Genomic DNA, 19,250 nt, shown 5'->3' with positions numbered 1-19,250 from the left:
GAACTGATTAAAGTGCATGGACACTACACCAATTGCTTATTTGACTCTGGGTCAACTGACAGTTTTATCCGGCCAGATCTGGCCCTCAGTTGGGGACTTGACATTATCTCCACTACCCAGAGGATCTCATTAGCGACGAGGTCGCACTCGACTGGGATAAAGGGGTATTGCATCGCCACGCTGGAAGTACAGGGCATAACGGTCACCCACTTCAAATTATTCGTCCTTCCCCAATTGTGCGCCCCAGTGTTGCTGGGATTAGACTTTCAGTGTCAGTTCCGAACGGTGTCCCTACACTTTGGGGGACCCCACACCCCCCCTCTCGGTCTGCCATCGCCCCACCCTCGAAGCACCCGAGCAACCTGCCCCCGTGCCCTGGGGCCAATCCTGCGGCCTTTCCACACTCCGGATTGCCCCGCCAGCACTCTTCGCAAACATCACCCCTGGCTGGAAGCCTGTGACCACCAAAAGTCGGCAATATAGTTACGAAAACAGGCAATTCATTAGGAGTGAGGTGCGTAGATTGCTGGATGAGGGCATCATCGAACCCAGTTTTAGTCCCTGGAGAGCCCAGGTGGTGGTTGTCAAGAACGGGGAAAAGCTACGGATGATGGTTGACTATAGCCAAACCATTAACCGCTTCACGCTCCTGGATGCGTACCCCCTGCCACGCATCATGGATGTGGTGAACCAGATCGCTCAATACAGCATATTCCACCATTGACCTACGTTTGGCCTATCACCAGCTCCCGATCCGCTGCGAGGACCGACCATTCACGGCCTTTGAAGCGAATGGGCGGCTGTATCAATTTCTCAGGGTACCATTCGGGGTCACAAATGGTGTCGCAGTCTTCCAGCGGGAAATGGACCGGATGGTGGACCAGAACGTGCTAACCGCTACCTTCCCGTATCTGGACAATATCACCATCTGCGGCCACGACACGCAGGACCACGACGCCATCCTAGACAAATTTCTTCAAACTGCCCGTCGGCTGAACCTGACTTACAATTTGGACAAGTGTGTCTTCCGGACCACACGACTCGCGATTCTAGGTTGCGTGGTGGAGAACGGGATAGTCATGCCAGATCCTGACCGCATGCGTCCCCTAATGGACTTACCCCTCCCCCCCCATACCCAGATAGCGCTCAAACGCTGCCTGGGACTTTTCTCATATTACGTCCACTGGGTTCCACACTATGCCGACAAGGCGCGTCCTTTTATCAAGACCACCTCCTTTCCCCTCTCGATCAAAGCCAGAGCGGCTTTCAATCGAATCAAATCCGACATCGACGCTGCACGCGATCGATGAGTCTGTCCCGTTTCAAGTCGAGGGCGATGCATCCGACTTCGCCCTGGCAGCCACTTTGAACCAGGCCGGTCGGCCTATAGCCTTCTTCTCCAGAACCCTCCAGGGTCCAGAGAGTAGACACTCCTCAATCGAGAAGGAGGCCCAGGCCATAGTTGAAGCGGTGCGTTGTTGGAGACATTACCTCGCTGGGAGGCGCTTTACACTGTTGACTGATCAACGCACGGGCTCCTTCATGTTCAGCAACACCCAGCGTGGTAAGATAAAAAACGACAAAATCGCCAGATGGAGAATCGAACTCTCCACCTTTAACTATGACATCCTGTACTGGCCTGGTAAGCTCAACGACCCGCCTGACACGCTCTCCAGGGGGACGTGCGCCAGCATACAGATGGACAGACTACGGAAACTCCATGAGGCGCTCTGTCATCCAGGGTCGCTAGGTTTTCCCACTTTGTGAAGGCGCGCAACCTACCCTACACAGTCGAGGAGATCCGCTCCATGACCCGAGCCTGTTCGGTGTGCGCTGAATGCAAGCCCCACTTCTTCCGTCCAGATAACTCCCATGTTATCAAAGCCACCCGCCCCTTCGAGTGTCTTAGCATAGACTTTAAGGGGCCCCTACCGTCGACTAACCTTAATAACTACATCCTTACGGCCATCAACGAGTACTCCCGCTTCCCGTTCGCTGTGCCCTGCCCAGACACCACTGCCACCTCAGTGATACAGGCCCTTCACAGTATTTTCGCCATTTTTGGGTACCCCAATTCCATCCACAGTGATAGGGGGTCCTCATTCATGAGCGCAGAGCTACAACAGTACCTTCTGGAGTGTGGTATCGCTTCAAGCAGGACCACCAGCTATAACCCACGCGGTCACGGCCAGGTCGAGAGGGAGAATGCCACCATTTGGAGAGCGGTTACACTGGCTCTCCAGTCTAAAGGTCTCCCCACCTCTCACTGGCAGGAGGTTCTCACTAGTGCCTTACACTCCATCCACTCCCTCCTATGTACTGCAACAAATGCCACCCCCCACAAAAAGATGTTCCTTTTCCCGAGGAAATCTGAATCAGGAACCACTGTACCGGCATGGCTCACCGTCCCTGGCCCCGTCCTTTTGCGACGCCACGTCCAGCACTCAAAGAACGACCCCTTGGTCGACCGAGTGACTCTACTCCACGCGAACCCGCATTACCCCTACGTTGAGTTCTCAGACGGGCAGGAGGACACTGTTTTGGTGCGGGACCTAGCACAGGACGTGGTAGACCCAGCAAACCCCCCAACCCAACCTTCCTCAACTCTTTATTCCCCAGGGCCCGTGCCGCAACAGAAGGACCAAAGGCACCCCAACGACCTGGGCCACCCTGCCGACAACACGACTGGGGAATTGAGCGAAGGAGCGGTCGCACCCGACGAGCCCGCTGGCGACACCACTCCAGCGACCCCAATCCCGGCACCACGGTGGTCACGCCGGATGGTCAGACCTCCTGACCACTACAGTCCTTAACCTATCCCTTCCTTTCATTCTCTCCCTCGTTTTTTTTTCCAGGGTCAATTCTCCAAGAAGGGGTGAATGTGATAGTACAGATCTATCACCAATGTATATAGTGTATATAGTTAAAATATCTAGACTGTGCTTACAGCGATTGGCTGAGAGCTTAGCCACGCCTACTGTCTGGGCCTTAAAGGGTTGTGTCCCTAGCCAGGTCGGATCATTCCGGACTGGTCGGCCACCTGTGAAGAACTCCTGTCTTTTGCTAATAAAAGCCTTGGTTTGGATCAACAGGTCTTTGATTCTTTCGACGAGCTCTACATGCACAAAATAGTGAGTAACAAAAAGTGTGGAGGAATGAAGGATCTTGAGGTCTATTTCCACAAATCATAAAGGTAGCAGGTTTGATAAAGTGGTTCACGTATATGAAATGTTTTTCACCCATTAACTGAAGCAAGTGTAGCAGATATTTTAAATATTAGTTAATCTAAAGGGAAGGACTCCTGAAGGACCTCGAGCACTGAAAGCTCCTGATCATGCCGGAGCTTTGGATCTGAAGCTCGGGTTTCTGATGGATCAAAGTCTGTGCAGCCTGCAGAAGCTCTCTCTCTCTCTCTCTTTTTTTGCTCCAGAGCCCTCGGGGGCATTTCTGAGTCCCGCTCCGCCTCCTCAGCCTGCAGAAGCTGCGGGAGCACTGGAGGCAAATCCACAAAACTCAATATCTCTGAAGGGACTCCCTTTTGCTTCCTTTTCTCTTATTGTTAAGGCCATCGTGCTCACGGTGAGTTTTTGCCTTACAGCAGACAAAAGTATATCATATATGTTACATTTTTAAAGTATTATTATGTGACAGTAAAATAACATTGAACCTTGATAATTACAGTGCAGCGCAGGCCCTTCGGCCCATGATGTTGTGCCTACCTATGTAAACCTTCTCCACAACAATCTCATCCTCCACCACCTTACACCCATAACCCTATATTTTTTTCTTGCTTCGTGTGCCTATCTAAAAGTCTTTTGAATGTCGCTGTTGTGCTGGTCTCCCCTCTGCCCCTGGCAATACAATCCAAGCATCCACCATGCCTCTGAGAATTCCCATAAACATCTCCTCAAGATGTATGAATCTACATGTGGTTCACATGTAAGATCTAGTTCATAATTAATATGAAATTAAATCAAGAGAAAAATTGGAAGTACTTCAGATGGTAATTTACAGTTCTCAATTAGATAAAACTAAATTGTCACCTTTTATGAATGTGCTAGCTAGTGGCTGTGTTCTACACACCTGAAAATGTTTAATTCATGTGGCTATGATGTATAAAGTACTGTACCCAGTCAATTTTGATCCAGTGAGACTGTCTCTAAAGATGGCTGTCCCCTCAACTAACTAGCATGAATTAATGAAAGGCTCAGGACTGAAACATTGCCTTTTACTTCCAATGGATGCTGAGTTTCTCCAGCATTTTTATATATTGGACAGGACCCCAGCATCTGCAGATTTTCTTGTGTAACTCTACTTTAGGTCTTCTCATGTATAAGCAATCTGGGCCTCAGTGGAGGACGGTGGCATCTGGTGCTCTACGTGTTGCTGCAGATGTCACTTGATCAACTTGGAAAGGATGACTGCAATTCCTTATACGATGTATATGTTGATTTCTGCATCTAAGGATTGCTGGTGATTGTGAAGCCTACTGTGTGAAGGTGTTGACATCTCCAGAAATTAAGATGATTGATGGTGATGTGGCAATATTCAGGGTCATGTCATTCATCTTCCTTTTTTGCCATTCTGCATTCTTTATGGCCATAAATGTTGCAGGTGTTTCACAAAATGGGTGCAGATGGGCATGACTGAAGTTTTCCATTAGTTCTGATATTGAAATGAAGACTACGATTGGGCTGAAGTCACATGACAGTTACATTAATAAGAGAATGTCAGTTGTTGGCACATTCCCACTGCATAACAAGTTTTGATGTTACTGGGAGCATTGAAATTTCAGAACGTGGACTATCAGCACCAACTGTAACAATCAAAACTGGGTTTAATCCTTAGCTTAACACAATGCAGAATAGCAGCAAAACAAAGAGGTGGAAAAACACAGCAAAACGTGGGGAAATGGTATGCAATAGACCAAAACTATCCTGCAATGAGTGGATCAGAAGCTGAACACTATCTGCCGAATGAACTCAGCTAGTCAAGTAGCAGCAGTGGGGAAACTCTTCTTCAAGAATGGGGATGTGGAGAAAAGAAGCCAGTGTAAAGAGGACAGAGTGGATGGGACAGGGTCCTACGTGGAATTGGTAATCCATTGATGGATAGAAGCAATAGATTGGCAGATGTCAGACAAGGGGGAGAGAGAGGCAAGAAAATTAAAAGGTTCAGGTGGAAGATGATGAGTTGTAGAAGGTGGAGTGGGTGATTGGAATCTGGTAAGAGGAGAAAGTGACAATGATAGTGCAACGAGATTAGCTGGAACCAAGGGTTGGGGAAGGAGTAGAAGAATCCAGTGGGAAGATAGAGGTGGAGGAGAATGGATTTCTCGTACTTCTGCCCTCACTTCATCTCCCACTTAGATTTTTCTCTAACAATTCTTCTCCCCCCCAAATGGTTTTTCCTTCTACTTGTCTCTCCACACTTCTCTCCTCTAGCTATTACCTTTGAGACTCTCCCTCAGCTTCTCTCACCCCTCCCCCCTTTATATGTGTAATTTCACCTGTTTAATCTTGGTTTTGATGAGTTTAAACCCAAAATGTTGACTGATCATTTCTACCCATGATTACAAGGAGTTCTGGTTAAATAGAAACTAATGGCTATCAATGGGAAAACATGCCATTAGTTGGAATTTATCTTGCCCAAAAGAAATGGTGACTGTGACTAAAGGTCATTCATTTTTCTCCTGGAGCATCATTGCTCGAACTCAACAGCATTGTCAGTCCAAACATCTGCCATTTATTCTTCAGCCTGCTTTCTTCAAGGTCAGAAGTGAATTTTTATGTTATGTTCATTTCCATTTGTGACAGTGAGAAAATGAAGCAGTCCATTCCTTTGTATAGGATGATCTAGACAACCTTGGGCTGATTAAGTGATTAGTGCAACGTGTGCCTAAATTTCTTCCATTCTCTGTATTTGCGCATAGGTTTTGTTATGTAGAAAACCTGAATCAGGAAGCAGTGAGTTACAAAAGTAATTTGTTCCATTAACAGTTTAGCTTAATTTCTGTAACATTTACATTCAGCATGTCTTTGGCTGTGATCTTTTCCCCACTTTTTAAGATAATGCTTCTGGGATACATTTCCAAAGATGTTTCTTATTTCAGGCTTTTGCTCAAAGATCCTTTGTTTATGTGTGAATTGTTTAATGAGGTTAAGTTTCCAGTGTTTTTCAAGCAATTTTCTGCCCATGTATCATAAATGGTTGGAAAATTATAAGAAATAGAATGCATATACAAACAAAAGTGCCTCTCTCCAGAAGAAATTGCAGACAATTCATATCTATTCCCACATTTGCTCTTTTGCAATGGGTCACTGCATAATTATGAACTGAAGTGCAAAGCACATTTTCCCAACACTCATTTAAGGGTAACAAGTCTAATGCGTTTGCTGCAATACAGATTGGAGAATTTTGATACACAGCAAAAGTAAGATTTACTCATAAAGTAATTGCTCTTACAGAAACTAATTTTTGTGATTTTGATCTAATAGATTGACCCCATTTGTAACAATGTTGATTAATGTATCACCTATTTTAAGTAAATTAAAAAGTGAAATTGGAGAATCATGTTAAATTCCCATGCAAAAATTAAAAGGATTTATACTTTTGCATTCCAGTGGATAATTCTCATTTTAGCTCTTGACCTTGACTGGAGCTGATGTTATTTTGTTGTCTGAAAGAGGCTACTTTGTAGTCATTAATGTCTCACTATTTGATTATTTCAGCTTCAATCGGCCATTTCATGTCAGGCCTCTGCTTGGAGGCTGGCTACAAGAGCTGATCGAAAACAGAACTTACCTTACAGACAGCAGCCCTAAAAGGCTGCTCCAGCATCGCATTCATATTGAGCGACATCTCGTAGCGCCCTCTGGAGCTGATGGAGACGGGGTGACTGGTGCCATAGTGCCAACTGTCATAAATATGTGGCAGAGCAATGGCTGTCTTCTCTACCCATAATCCCCCATGCAGCTTGAACTGCTCTGAGTTTTCCAGAACAGTTCCAGCTGCATGGGGGTTTATGGTAGGGAAGTCGGCCATTGTTCTGCCACGTTTTGAGCCACAGAGAGTGACCCCGAAGGCTGAAGTGGCCCGGTGAGGGTGTTGCAGCCTACACCGGGCATCCCCTGATGGCTCTCACTGCCCCAACGGCTCCCGCTAGCCCCCGCTGCCTGACAGCTCCCACCCGCCACCCCTGCCTTCAGGGGGTCATGGAGGGAGAGGGGTGAATGGGGAGATAGGTCGCGGGCTGACAGCGTCATCAGCCTGCCCCTAACCAGCCTCTTGCAGTGGCTGCACATTCAGGTCAGGTGGCGGAGTACAGGGCTCCACCAATTATTCTTCCCTAAGAAGTTTGGAATCGGTGCCTCAGAGCCGGCCACACTGCATTCAGAGAGGTAAGTCTTTAGACATAAAAGTGAAGAACCTCTGCCTTTATAGATGGGCATTTTCCTTGCTCGAAAGGGTCTAATATTAGTTACTGGGTTATTAATAGCTCCATTTTCATGTTTATAACATTATCTCAAAATTGCCATTTCCTTGGTTATGAGAAAATTCTGTCTTGGAAATTGATATCAAAATTCCTTTTGCCTCCATGAACTACTTTTTAGGGAATCAGTAGTGGGCTTTCTGTCTTCTACTTCTACCCTTGTAACAGAACTTGCTCACAGTAATGAGCCATCTGCATTAGTTACTGACATTTAATTAGTCATTACATTTAACTTGAATGAACAAAAGCCCCTTTCAAACTTGCATCCCACTAAATTGGCTGTCAGTGTCCTGGGATAGGAATGGGGGTTTGACTTTTCACATTTGACCACTCCTAACTGGGATACTGAACACTTTTACACTTGCAAGGAGCCATCCTCAGAGTTAGGACTCTTCTATCTTCTACTGGTGATGTCATGACGCATCGAATGATGATGGATCTGCCCAAAATCTTGAGGGGGTGTGGCATGATGGTGTAGGGAGAAGATGTGGAGAATCATCTCCCCCTGGCAGAACCATTAAAAACCTTCTTTTAAAGTTCTTTAATTTTTTTTTCAGAAAATATCAAATATATTTCTGATATATCCTGGAAGAAATTATGAGGAAAATAAAAGCACAAGCAGTTTTTTTTAAAATGACTTCTAAACGGCTATCAAGTACAGAAGAACTTGGGCTTAACTTCGAAGTGGAGCCTCTGGAGTCTATTCCTCTTCACCCCAAGACCGCAACAACAGTCCCTGGGTAACATCCATTCGACTCCAGCACCGACTTCATGCAGTGTTGTGTAAGATGGTGCCAGCACTCGACCTGCATGCATGAAACTTCACGTATGCGTGTTATATCGAGTGCGGACCGGGCTTCAGAGGGACCCAATTTCTCTCAGGCTGGGCTGACGGGAGGGAGGATCCGAACCTGCAGTTGGGCTGAAATGCCATCTGCATTGACAGAGGAGGAAGAAGGTGTCATTGGAGGGGGACTGGAAGAAGAAAAAATTACCCAGGTATGGATAAAATCCATTGCTTTCCTTGTTCACCTGGGTCTCTGTTTTTGCATAGGTATTAGATTGTTTAGACCTCTACACTGTAGACCAGGGGTGTCAAACTCAAATTCACAGAGGGCCAAAATTAAAAACTTAGACTAAGTCGAGGGCCGAACTAAATATTTATTGAAAATTTTCAACAACATCTGCATGTTTTCTTTCAACATATGTAATGTTAAACTTTTTCTTATTAAAATAAATGTTTAATAATAGTTTTGGATAAACTCTCATTGTCATTGTCATTGGCCCATTTCCTTTAGCGTTCTGAAACCGTGCACATGACGAGTCAATGAGGGATGATTAAAGCAGTGGTCTTCAAACATTTTCTTTCCACCCACAGACCACCTTAAGCAATCCCTTACTAATCACAGAGCACCAATGGCACAGGGACGCGAGTGGAAAGAAAAAGGTTGAGAACTGTTGTATTGTGGTAACTCCACATCTGATTAGGTTAATTGTTAGGCAAGTGGTCAGAGAAGGACCCCCCCACCCCAAGAAAGGCTTAAATCACAGGAACAAAATAAGCTTCCGTCTCACTGCTCCCAATCTTACACACAGTCCTGATGTGGAATGTGGGGTCGCAACTCCACGTTCACCCGAGTTCAGGTGCTGTCTGTGTGGAGTTTGTACGCTCTCCCCTTGTCTTGGACCAACAGGTCGGTCGCCTGACGAAGGCATCCGAACCCCCCATTGAAACGCCGGCGTCCGGGGCGGTGGAGGAATTGGCTGAGAAGAGCGCGTTGCTCCCACCCCCCTCCCATGGTTGGAGAGGGATTAAACTGCGATCTCACAGCGCCGGGCTCATCTCCAACAAAAGGAGCGGGAGGCAGGGTCCGCCGCGAACGGAGCGAGGGGGAAGGCATCACCAACAAGATGTTCGGTCCGGCGTCGCCGCTGAAGCGCAGACCCAGCGAGGATGGTCCCCAACTCCAGCCGTATCTGTGTGTCCAGGAGCCGGGCGGGCTGAGTGCGGCGCTCTGATCCCCGGGATTTGAGACTCTGAGATCCCTCCACACCTCCGGCGTCTTCATTTTCACCTTCAGTGTGCATGCGATATACTGCCGTGGCGGCCAGCGGGCCAACTCTAATATATATTTAATCTGATCTTGCGGTCCAAATATAAGCCCGCGGGCCAGAGTTTGACATGTGTGCTGTAGACCATTTGCACAAACTTCCCATGCATTGCTCAAGGAAAGTAAACCAATAAAAGACACGTGCTCTTAGTCCCCAATAAATTCTGAGCTAGGTAAAACTGTCTTCTCACTTTAGCCATTTCCTACATCATGATACTTTGCTGTCCTCTGAATCCTTCATTTGAGATGGCAATCTAACAATGCTATTTGTTCTAGAGACAAAAATGTACAAAATATAGTCATTCACAATTGATATTCATATGCTTGTTATTCTTCCATGGTTGATCTGAAGTTTTGTATCCAAGACAACCTCCTTAAAATTAATATTTTCAATAAATTGGATTGGTGCAGATTTTTTAAACTCAAAGTTATGAATCTTTTAAAGTTAATTTATTCATTGAGATGTCATTCAAATTGTGTACTCAAGGCTGAAATTAATAGATTTTTTTTAGAAACAATCACAGGGCATTACTTTTGTGTAGTAGTGCATTTCAGTCAACAACTGTAAAACCTGACCAAGACTTGCGTAATAATAATTGGTAAAGCAAGGTAGAAATCTCATCCAGAAAAAGCAGTAGACTCAAATACATTATACACAAAATTAATTCCTCATATCAATGATATATAACTAAACCTGCAGAGACCAGGTTGTTGCATGAGAAAGATTGTTTCCTGTGGGATGAAAGAATAACTTCTGGCTGAAATCCAATTTTCCAAATGGTTCCCTGGAAGATGCTATCACCTTCACTTTCGTTACAAAAACCAACTTTCCCAGGTCTGAAACATCAAGTGCTTTTCTTTCTAGATGTGTCTGAACTGCTCAGTGTTTGAAGCCCTTTTATTCCAGATTTTGAGCATATGTGGCTTATTTGATTTTTTGCTTATTTTAAAGTTGTCTTTTTAAATTGGAGTTGTAAACTTTGTTCCTAATCTTAAACTTTACTTTCTGTGGATGTTAACAATGGAAAATTAAGTATTTGTTTGGGCTCCCAGTCAGTCAGAATGATTGGATATAAGAGTGGATCTTGGTGTTTCTGAAATTATTCCCTTTCTGAGGTCCTGTACCTATCTGACTCTTCGACTCGAACAAAAACCTCCATTCCTTGTTCCAGTTGTATCATTGCTTCCTTCATGTATTACTTGAGCTTGTGATACAAAGTGCTACTTGGAATGCTTATTAGTTTTTGTTGCTCTGTCAATATTTCTGAAAAACATCAACTAGTTTCTCTCTACACTGATAATGCTTGATTAATTTCTTCCATCATTTTCTGCTTTTATTCCATTTTGTCATATTTTTGAAAAATTATTGATGTCTGTAGAAATCCACTATCAACTCTCCAATCATGTGCAGTTCATTTCTACTGTCTCCCTACAATCCACAAGTGTTGGTAGATCATTCATTTAAGACATTTTTTGCCCCACAGAATTATTTTCTTCCTTTGTGATTCCCCCACCTGACCATCTGCCAGGCAACCCCCCTCCTCACTTAGATCTACCAATTGCTTACCTGCTGTTGTCTACTCCTTCCCCTTACCTTTTTATATTGGCTCTCTTTCAACCTGAAATGTAATTTGCCAATTTCCCTCCAGAGATGTTGCCTGACCCACTGAGTTCTTCCTACACTTTTTTGTTTCCAATTTCAGCATCTGCAGTTTCCCATGTCTAAGTCGTGCTGTGAATTTCTGACGGAAGGCAGCGTGGTGTAGCTTTGAGAGGAAATGCACCTGACTACCAAGGTTCACGCAACGATGGTTCTGGAGTGTAATTATGTATATTTCCATTCGTTCTCAAGATTAGCTCCCTAGGTAAGACACAACATTATGGTGAGATATCAGGCTCCCAAAGCTGATCTCATTGTATAATAGAGGTAAGAAAGATTGCCAGATAAACAAATTAAAAGATTCATGGATGTATCAAAGCCTATTTGACTCCCGGGAATTGTATGCCCTTCACTTCTCAGAATGAAGAAGCATTTAGTTTAGTTATCGAGAACCTAGGGTCCGTGCATTGATGACAAATGAGTGGCAGAAGTGACACCATATCACAAGCTTTCAGGCCACTCAGTTACCACCTCCCCATCTGCAGAAGAAATTGTGATTTTTTTTCACCACAGTATTTGCAAAACTGGAGTGGTTGCAGTAGTGATATGTAATTACACCACTAGATCACCAGGGGTCATACTGATGACCTTGTATATAAAGCGGTCCAGAGCTACAGTCTAGCCTTCTAGGTTTGTCTTGCAGACAGACAAGACCTCTTAGTGTACATATTAGTTTATTAAAGCTGTCTTATACTCGCACTGCTTTTGTGGTTATTGTCAGTACAGCAGCAAATAATCCTTGATCGTAAGGGGCTGCCTAAGAAAAGAAAGTAGTCTTCCATCCTACCGCCCTCTAAAGTTGACAGACCATTCTTCCTTGTTTCTGACACCAGAAATAGGATGTCACTAGCAAGTACATCATGTCATCTTCTCTCAACATTCTGAAGGATTGTTCTTTTCAATACACTCTGGTTCATTTCTCTATCTCCACTAATGCCACTATCCATTTCCAGTGAAGTGGTGTTACCAGGCATAAGGTGTGCATTTGCTTCCCTTTTGTTTCCTGTCTTGCCAAAGTGCACTTTACAGGTGATATTTGTTTTTGACGTGCTACTTCTAATGAAGCCCTTCCACCTGTTCAGAGAATTCTTGGCCATGCTGAATGCCGCAGTCTATGTTCTGCCTTTGGCTAATGAGACAGAACCCATGAAGGAGCTTTACGGTGCCATCTGTGAAGCCCAGTTGTCCCACCCTGACAGTGCTATGATTGCTGTGGGCAACTTCAATCATGTCAACTTGAAAGCAGTCTTACCACATTTGCCACCAAAGGAGAGAGTAACCTAGATTGGATGTATACCAACGTCCCTGGTGTGTACAAGGCTGCACCTTGCCTCCACCTTGGTTATTCGGATAACATATCTGTCCTGCTAATCCCAGTGAACAAAGTAAACTAGGTCAGTTTTCAGGAAGATCAGCAAGTGGCCGGGGTAAAGTCCACAGCAGCGCTGCAAGATTGCTTTGAGTTACTGTCTTGGGTAAACTTGTACTTCTCACTTTTGTTCGTTTTAGATTGGTCAGTGTTTGAGCTACCGAAAGAAAATAGACACACACACCGAGAGCAGTTCAGTTTATACAAGTCTTTATTACTAAATCTAAAGCTGAATTCACACTACAATATGCAAGCCCTTCCCAATTATACTTATCAACGCCTGGAGTGGTCCCAACTGCCGAAGCGAGGCAACGACTGCACACTTGTAGTAGGTTGTCGGGGCGCCGGTAGCACTTCCTCCACCTCCCTCGACCGGGACGTTAGCTGGACTCTTCTTCTTGCTGAGAGATGTTGCCACCTCTTGGAGAGTCTCAAACTTCAGCAGTGGGACCATGGCTTATATTACCCAAAAGTTGTTTACTTCAGATCTTATCTCTTTGAACAAATGATTTAATTATCTTCAAGATCTGACAGTCTGTGACCAACAAAAGAAAACTGCATCCTGGGCCACATGGTGGAATTTTGATGTGTCTACTAATTTTAAAAAACAAGCAGGTTCTCAGCCTTGCAGAAGCAAAGACTGCAAAAGTAAAAAACACTTTAAATCTTCCATTACATTCCACCCCTTGGTCGCAACCTGTCACTTACGAGACCCAACAAGCATTTGAGTACAGAAGGAGTGAAAAAGAAAAACTAAAACTATAATAAGCACAAAAATAGGCAATAATCGAGCAACCAACGGAGAATATTGTGGTCCACTCCCCCAAATGTACTATTTAACCATGAAAAAGGATTCCAATCAAGGCTCAAAATATCCTTGTGGGCCACAGTACCCAGACACTGAAGCTCACAAACAGATTTTGAAACATGCTTAACAATATCAGATATATTAGTGGATACATCGGGCCATGACCCCCACGGGCAACTCCCTCGGAACGTCCTCGACATTACAAATACAATTACTGGCATCAAAGCAGCGGTTAAGCCAGATTAGCAGGAGTGCAAGACGGAGAACCTGGATCAGAGAAGCCTGACGTATGTCACTCACGATGCCGTAAGCGTTCAGTATTTAAACAAACTAAACCATCCTGTCCCTCAATAGCTACCCACCGAGTGTTACCCTGGGCAGGTGTCACTATTTCCCCTTTTACAGGAGGGCCACTACCTGTTGGTGCCACCCTTATCTTTTGTCCGGCATTCTCTAGCTCGGGAATGGGGGGCAATGACTGTTTTTCCTCTGGAATAGGCTGTAGTTCAGAAGCGTGAAGAAGTCAGTGGAAAGGTGTTCCTCCCTTCAAAGGGCGATGATTCAAATTGTCGACTGCCTGCTGCAGCACATGGCACCACCCCTTCAGAGTCCCCAGTGGTGTTAACAAACAAATTTGTTCCTTCAGTAAGCCATTCATTCGTTCAACTACCCCGGCAGCCTGTGGGTAATAAGGAATATGGTGGACCCATAAAATACTGTTGTCAGCTGCCCAATCACAGATTGCCTTCCTGGAGAAGTGCGAGCCATTATCAGACTGAATTTCCTCTGGTACATCATAACGAGAAATTAAATGGTTTAGTCCTTGGATAGTGCTAGCTTGGTCAGCCGTCTTGGTGGGAAAAGCAAAAACCAGGCCCGAAAAGGTGTCAACCATTACTAGGACGTAATGTTTACCCATACAGTCTGGCATAGGGCCTATGTAATCAATTTGCCAGACCGCAGCTGAGCGAGCTCCCCATCTTATTCGGCCATGCGGACCAGGAGGAATGGTACAGGACTTCACAAGCTGGCATGCTGGGCATATATGCATGACCATGCGGACATCATCCTGATGGACAGGTAAGGCATGTGTACGGGCACACATAGCTGATCCCTTCTCCTCCAAATGGCCACTCTGTTCGTGTGCCCATCGAGCCAGGGGGACAGTATCGGCGTGGCTGATAGTGGCAAGCTGATCTACTGCATTATGTTGTGCTATGTTCGTCGTCGCACTGATATGGGCGTCAACATGATATACTGTTATCTCACGATGATGGGAAGCATCCCACAACAGCTGACACAACTGTTTTCCCCATACTGGGCAGTCATGTACCAGCCAGTCATTCTTTTGCCAATCTGACACCCATATCACTAGTCCATTAGCCACAGCCCAGGAATCAGTAAACAAGCGAAGAGGGTGATCATGGGTGTCTAGTGGTAAAGTGACCGCCTTCAACTCAGCATACTGACTGGAGCCACCATCCCCCTCCTCCAATAAGTGAGTTCCTGACCTGGGATGGTAAGCCACCGCCTTCCACTTCTGCTTTCCTTGCACCCACCGGCTGCTACCATCAGTAAACCAGGTGTCCTCTTGTTCTGCTTTCTGTACCATCTCTTCCGTGGCCCCTTGGATCATCACATCATCAATATAATGGTGAATTGAGAGGGAAGGCGATACTGGCACCGTCTCCAAATCACAGACAATTAGGCTGTGGCAAATAGTGGGAGAGTGGACATAGCCCTGAGGGAGGCAGGTAAAGGTATACTGATGCCCTTTCCAGGTAAAAGCGAACTGATCCTGTGAGACCTCAGCTATAAGAATACTGAAGAAGGCGTTAGCGAGATCAATGACAGCATACCATGTTCCTGAGTTCCCAGTAGCAATGTTTTCAATAAGGGTAACAATGTCCGGAATGGCCAAAGCAAGTGGTGGGGCATGTTTGTTCAAAAAACAATAGTCAACTGTCATTCTCCAGGAGCCATCCGGCTTCTGGACCAGCCAAACAAGGCTATTAAAGGGCGACGTTGCAGGCCTCACTACTCCTTCTTGCAAAGCATCGATGGTGGCAGTAATCTCTTCCTGCCCCCCAGGAGGTGATATTGTGGAATGCATACTGGTTTCGGGGGTGGGGGGGGAGAGGCACCATCACAGGATCCCACTTAGCTCGACCCACCACTAGTCTCTTTGTAATAGTCCGAATTCCAAATGCAAATCCCCCTTGGCTAGTATTAAGGGCCGTACTGGGCAACATATTAATACCCAGGATACACTTGTCAGTGGCAGCCACCAGGGCATGTAACCATATAGGGGAAGGGACATTACCCACCGTGGCGCGGACTTTTATTTCCTTCGCCAGGGTGATCGCTCCTCCCATCCCCTCTATTCGAAATGTCGGTCCAGTCCAGAGGTCGGGGTTACAGGAATCACCGAGTGCTCCGTACTGGTGTCAACCAAGGCCAAATATTGGCAGTCATTACCCCCACCACAATGGATTGTTAATGTTGTGTAGGGCCGTGGGTCCCCATGTATCCGCCGTGTCTCAATAGAGTAGACACGGAGGCCCTGCCCACACCCTCGTGCTTTAGTAGGGTTCGGGAGGCTTCCAGGCCCACGTGCCACTATTATCCATAAGAGCCTTTTTAATCATTTGTTGTATCTCATCATGGATAACTGGAGCAAGAGAAGAGAAGCTGGCTCGATAGGAGCAGCAGTGGGAGCAGAAGGCACAGTTGGGCCAGGAAGACTCAACAGCTGGGTATGATGTTCTCTTGCCTTTCTCTTATAAAGGGCATAAAGGACCACAGTAGGTTTCCTATCAATATCACTTTTAGGTACGCCTAACTTTAACAAGGTTAGAAAAAGGTCCTTTCTTGTCGGTCCGTTATTAGCAGCAGCCCCTCTCTTTTCATCCTGCTTGTCAAATTTAACTTGAGTTGTACGTGAGTGGATTTTACTTCCAAACTCTAATTCTCTAAGCCCAGATAAGGCGTGCACCGCCTCAGACACAGGGTGCCCAATTAGCGGACTAGTTACGGACAGAACCAGTCCCCGTACAGTGGGTTGGGCGGAACGAACCAATCAGGTATGCATTCCGGCTGTGAATATCTCTTCATCAGGGCTCCCCCCATATACTCACAGCCTAAAACGCCCTGCATACAAGACAGAGGCCAGGGCCTGCTGATGAATTACAGCTATACCCTCCTCTGGGGTGCCCCAATTCTGCAAATGTAAATCCCAATCTACTGGTGATGGGTATACTCGTAGCAGGGCATCCCCTAGAGTGGCAAGTTAGTAATCCATCTCTCTTCCTCTACCCCGCAGCTCAGCAGTGACCTGGATATCAGTAGTCAATGTTCCTAATCCCAACAATTCCTCAGGGGCTAAATATACATTACCCCCCTCCTTGCTCCCAAACACGCAGGAGCCAGGCTGCCAGAGTTTCTCCCGCTTTTTGCCTAAATCGATCTCCAATGGCAGCCAGCTCTTTTATAGAGAAGTCATGTATCATTGACTGCTTTTGACCTCTGCTCCCACTTTGGCCCACAGGGTCATTTGCCCAGTGGACGGGATGAGGCCTAGGCCATCCCGTAGAGGGGATAGGCCATAGAGCATAAGCAGGGGTTCGGGTATTTTCCCGTGTCCGCTTGGGAGATCGGGGTATCTATCCCTTCAATCTCTACCCTTACATCATCATCCCTCCTTCCGTCTGTTTGCTAAGTCTGCTGCCTTATGGGGTGGGCGTGAACAGCAGGTGGAGAGGGCAGTATGTTATCTACATGCTGAGGAGTATCTGCATTATTACCATGATCATCATTCCAGATATTCCCGTTCCATTCATCAATTACATCAGGATCGTCGCCATTCCTTATCATGGCACAAATACGATGTGGATCGGGTTCTACTCCATGCCTTTCTTTATCTGCACAGAGTTGCTACCGGAGTTTAATATTACGCAGATCTTTTGGACATGCTTATCTTTCCATTCTTTGGCTCGGTCCTGACTGGTGCGAACATTCTCGCTAATCATGTAATGGCGTTGTCACATGGCTTTTAGCTCCTCCTCTAATTGCTCTCTCTTGTGCTGAGATTCTACTTCTCTTTGAACTAATTCTGCTTCATGCTTAACGGAGTGGTATAAGGCTGCGGCCAGCAGCCAAAAACCGTTTCTCAGCGTTCATTTTTTTTACCAGGAAATTTACTTTCTCGAAGGAGAGTGGCAACCCACTCTCCCAGAGGTGCACTTGATGGATCTAACTCCTCATCCCAACTAATGGGTGGTCCCAACAAAGACAGGGTATTGGCCAACATGCCAAACCCATTGTCTTTGGAAGTCCAACACTGAATCAAGAACTGCTCAGGGCTCACCTCTTTCGGCGAAACATCTTGAGACCAATCCTGTTCACAGCGCCAATTGTCTTGGGTAAACTTGTACCTCTCACTTTTGTTCGTTTTAGATTGGTCACAGTGTTTGAGCTACCAAAAGAAAATAGACACACACACACCAAGAGCAGTTCATTTTATACAAGTCTTTATTACCAAATTTAAAGCTGAATTCACACTACAATATGCAAGCCCTTCCCAATTATACTTATCAACACCTGGACTGGTCCTAACTGCCAAAGCGAGGCAGCAACTGCACACTTGTAATTGGTTGTCGGGGCGCCAGTAGCAGCTTCTCTACCTCCCTCGACCGGGACATTAGCTGGACTCTTGAAGTTCTTCTTCTTGCTGAGAGATGTTGCCACCTTTTGGAGAGTCTCAAACTTCAGCAGTGGGACCATGGCTTATCTCTCTTTCTTCTCTCTTTGGCTTGGCTTCGCGGACGAAGATTTATGGAGGGGTAATGTCCACGTCAGGTGCAGGCTCGTTTGTGGCTGACAAGTCTGATGCAGGACAGGCAGACACGGTTGCAGCGGTTGCAGGGGAAAATTGGTTGGTTGGGGTTGGGTGTTGGGTTTTTCCTCCTTTGTCTTTTATCAGTGAGGTGGGCTCTGCGGTCTTCTTCAAAGGAGGTTGCTGCCTGCCGAACTGTGAGGCGCCAAGATGCACGGTTTGAGGCAATATCAGCCCACTGGCGGTGGTCAATGTGGCAGGCACCAAGAGATTTCTTTAGGCAGTCCTTGTACCTCTTCTTTGGTGCACCTCTGTCACGGTGGCCAGTGGAGAGCTTGCCATATAACACGATCTTGGGAAGGCGATGGACCTCCATTCTGGAGACGTGACCTGCCCAGCGCAGTTGGATCTTCAGCAGCGTGGATTCGATGCTGTCGGCTTCTGCCATCTCGAGTACTTCAATGTTAGGGATGAAGTCGCTCCAATGAATGTTGAGGATGGAGCGGAGACAACGCTGGTGAAAGCGTTCTAGGAGCCGTAGGTGATGCCGGTAGAGGACCCATGATTCAGACATGGCTTATATTACCCAAAAGTTGTTTACTTCAGATCTTATCTCTTTGAAATGATTTAATTATCTTCAAGGTCTCCTGACAGTCTGCGACCAACAAAAGAAAACTGCATCTCTGGGCCTCATGGTGGAAAAGATCTTAATTCATATGCATCTGGGCCTCATGGTGTAAATTAGATAATGTCTACTGATTCATATACCATCCCTGGGCCTCATGGTGTAAATTAGATAATGTCTACTGATTCATATACCATCCCTGGGCCTCATAGTGTAAATTAGATAATGTCTACTGATTCAACTGCATCCTGGGCCCCATGGTGGAATTTTGATGTGTCTACTAATTCTAAAAAAACAAGCAAGTTCTCAGCCTTGCAGAAGCAAAGGCTGCAAAAGTAAAAAAACAGTTTA

General features: G+C 45.9%; 1 protein-coding gene across 3 annotated transcripts in view; it reads left to right on the top strand.

Annotated features, from left to right (window-relative positions):
* LOC138755119 (uncharacterized) overlaps window positions 1-19,250 on the top strand; it is a 48,945-nt gene that overhangs the window by 8,182 nt on the left and 21,513 nt on the right. For 2 of the 3 annotated variants that reach the window (XM_069920447.1, XM_069920444.1), the window contains exon 2: window positions 11,307-11,468. The exons of the other annotated variant lie outside the window; for it this stretch is intronic. The gene's annotated coding sequence lies outside the window, so the exon portion shown is untranslated. The remainder of the gene's footprint in view (window positions 1-11,306; window positions 11,469-19,250) is intronic. 3 annotated transcript variants of the gene reach the window in all.

The sequence above is a fragment of the Narcine bancroftii genome, chromosome 2 (assembly GCF_036971445.1).
Source record: "Narcine bancroftii isolate sNarBan1 chromosome 2, sNarBan1.hap1, whole genome shotgun sequence".
In the NCBI taxonomy this organism is placed as follows: domain Eukaryota; kingdom Metazoa; phylum Chordata; class Chondrichthyes; order Torpediniformes; family Narcinidae; genus Narcine; species Narcine bancroftii.
The sequence above is the reverse complement of the archived record's forward strand: the minus strand, read 5'-3'. Positions and strand labels throughout refer to the sequence as shown.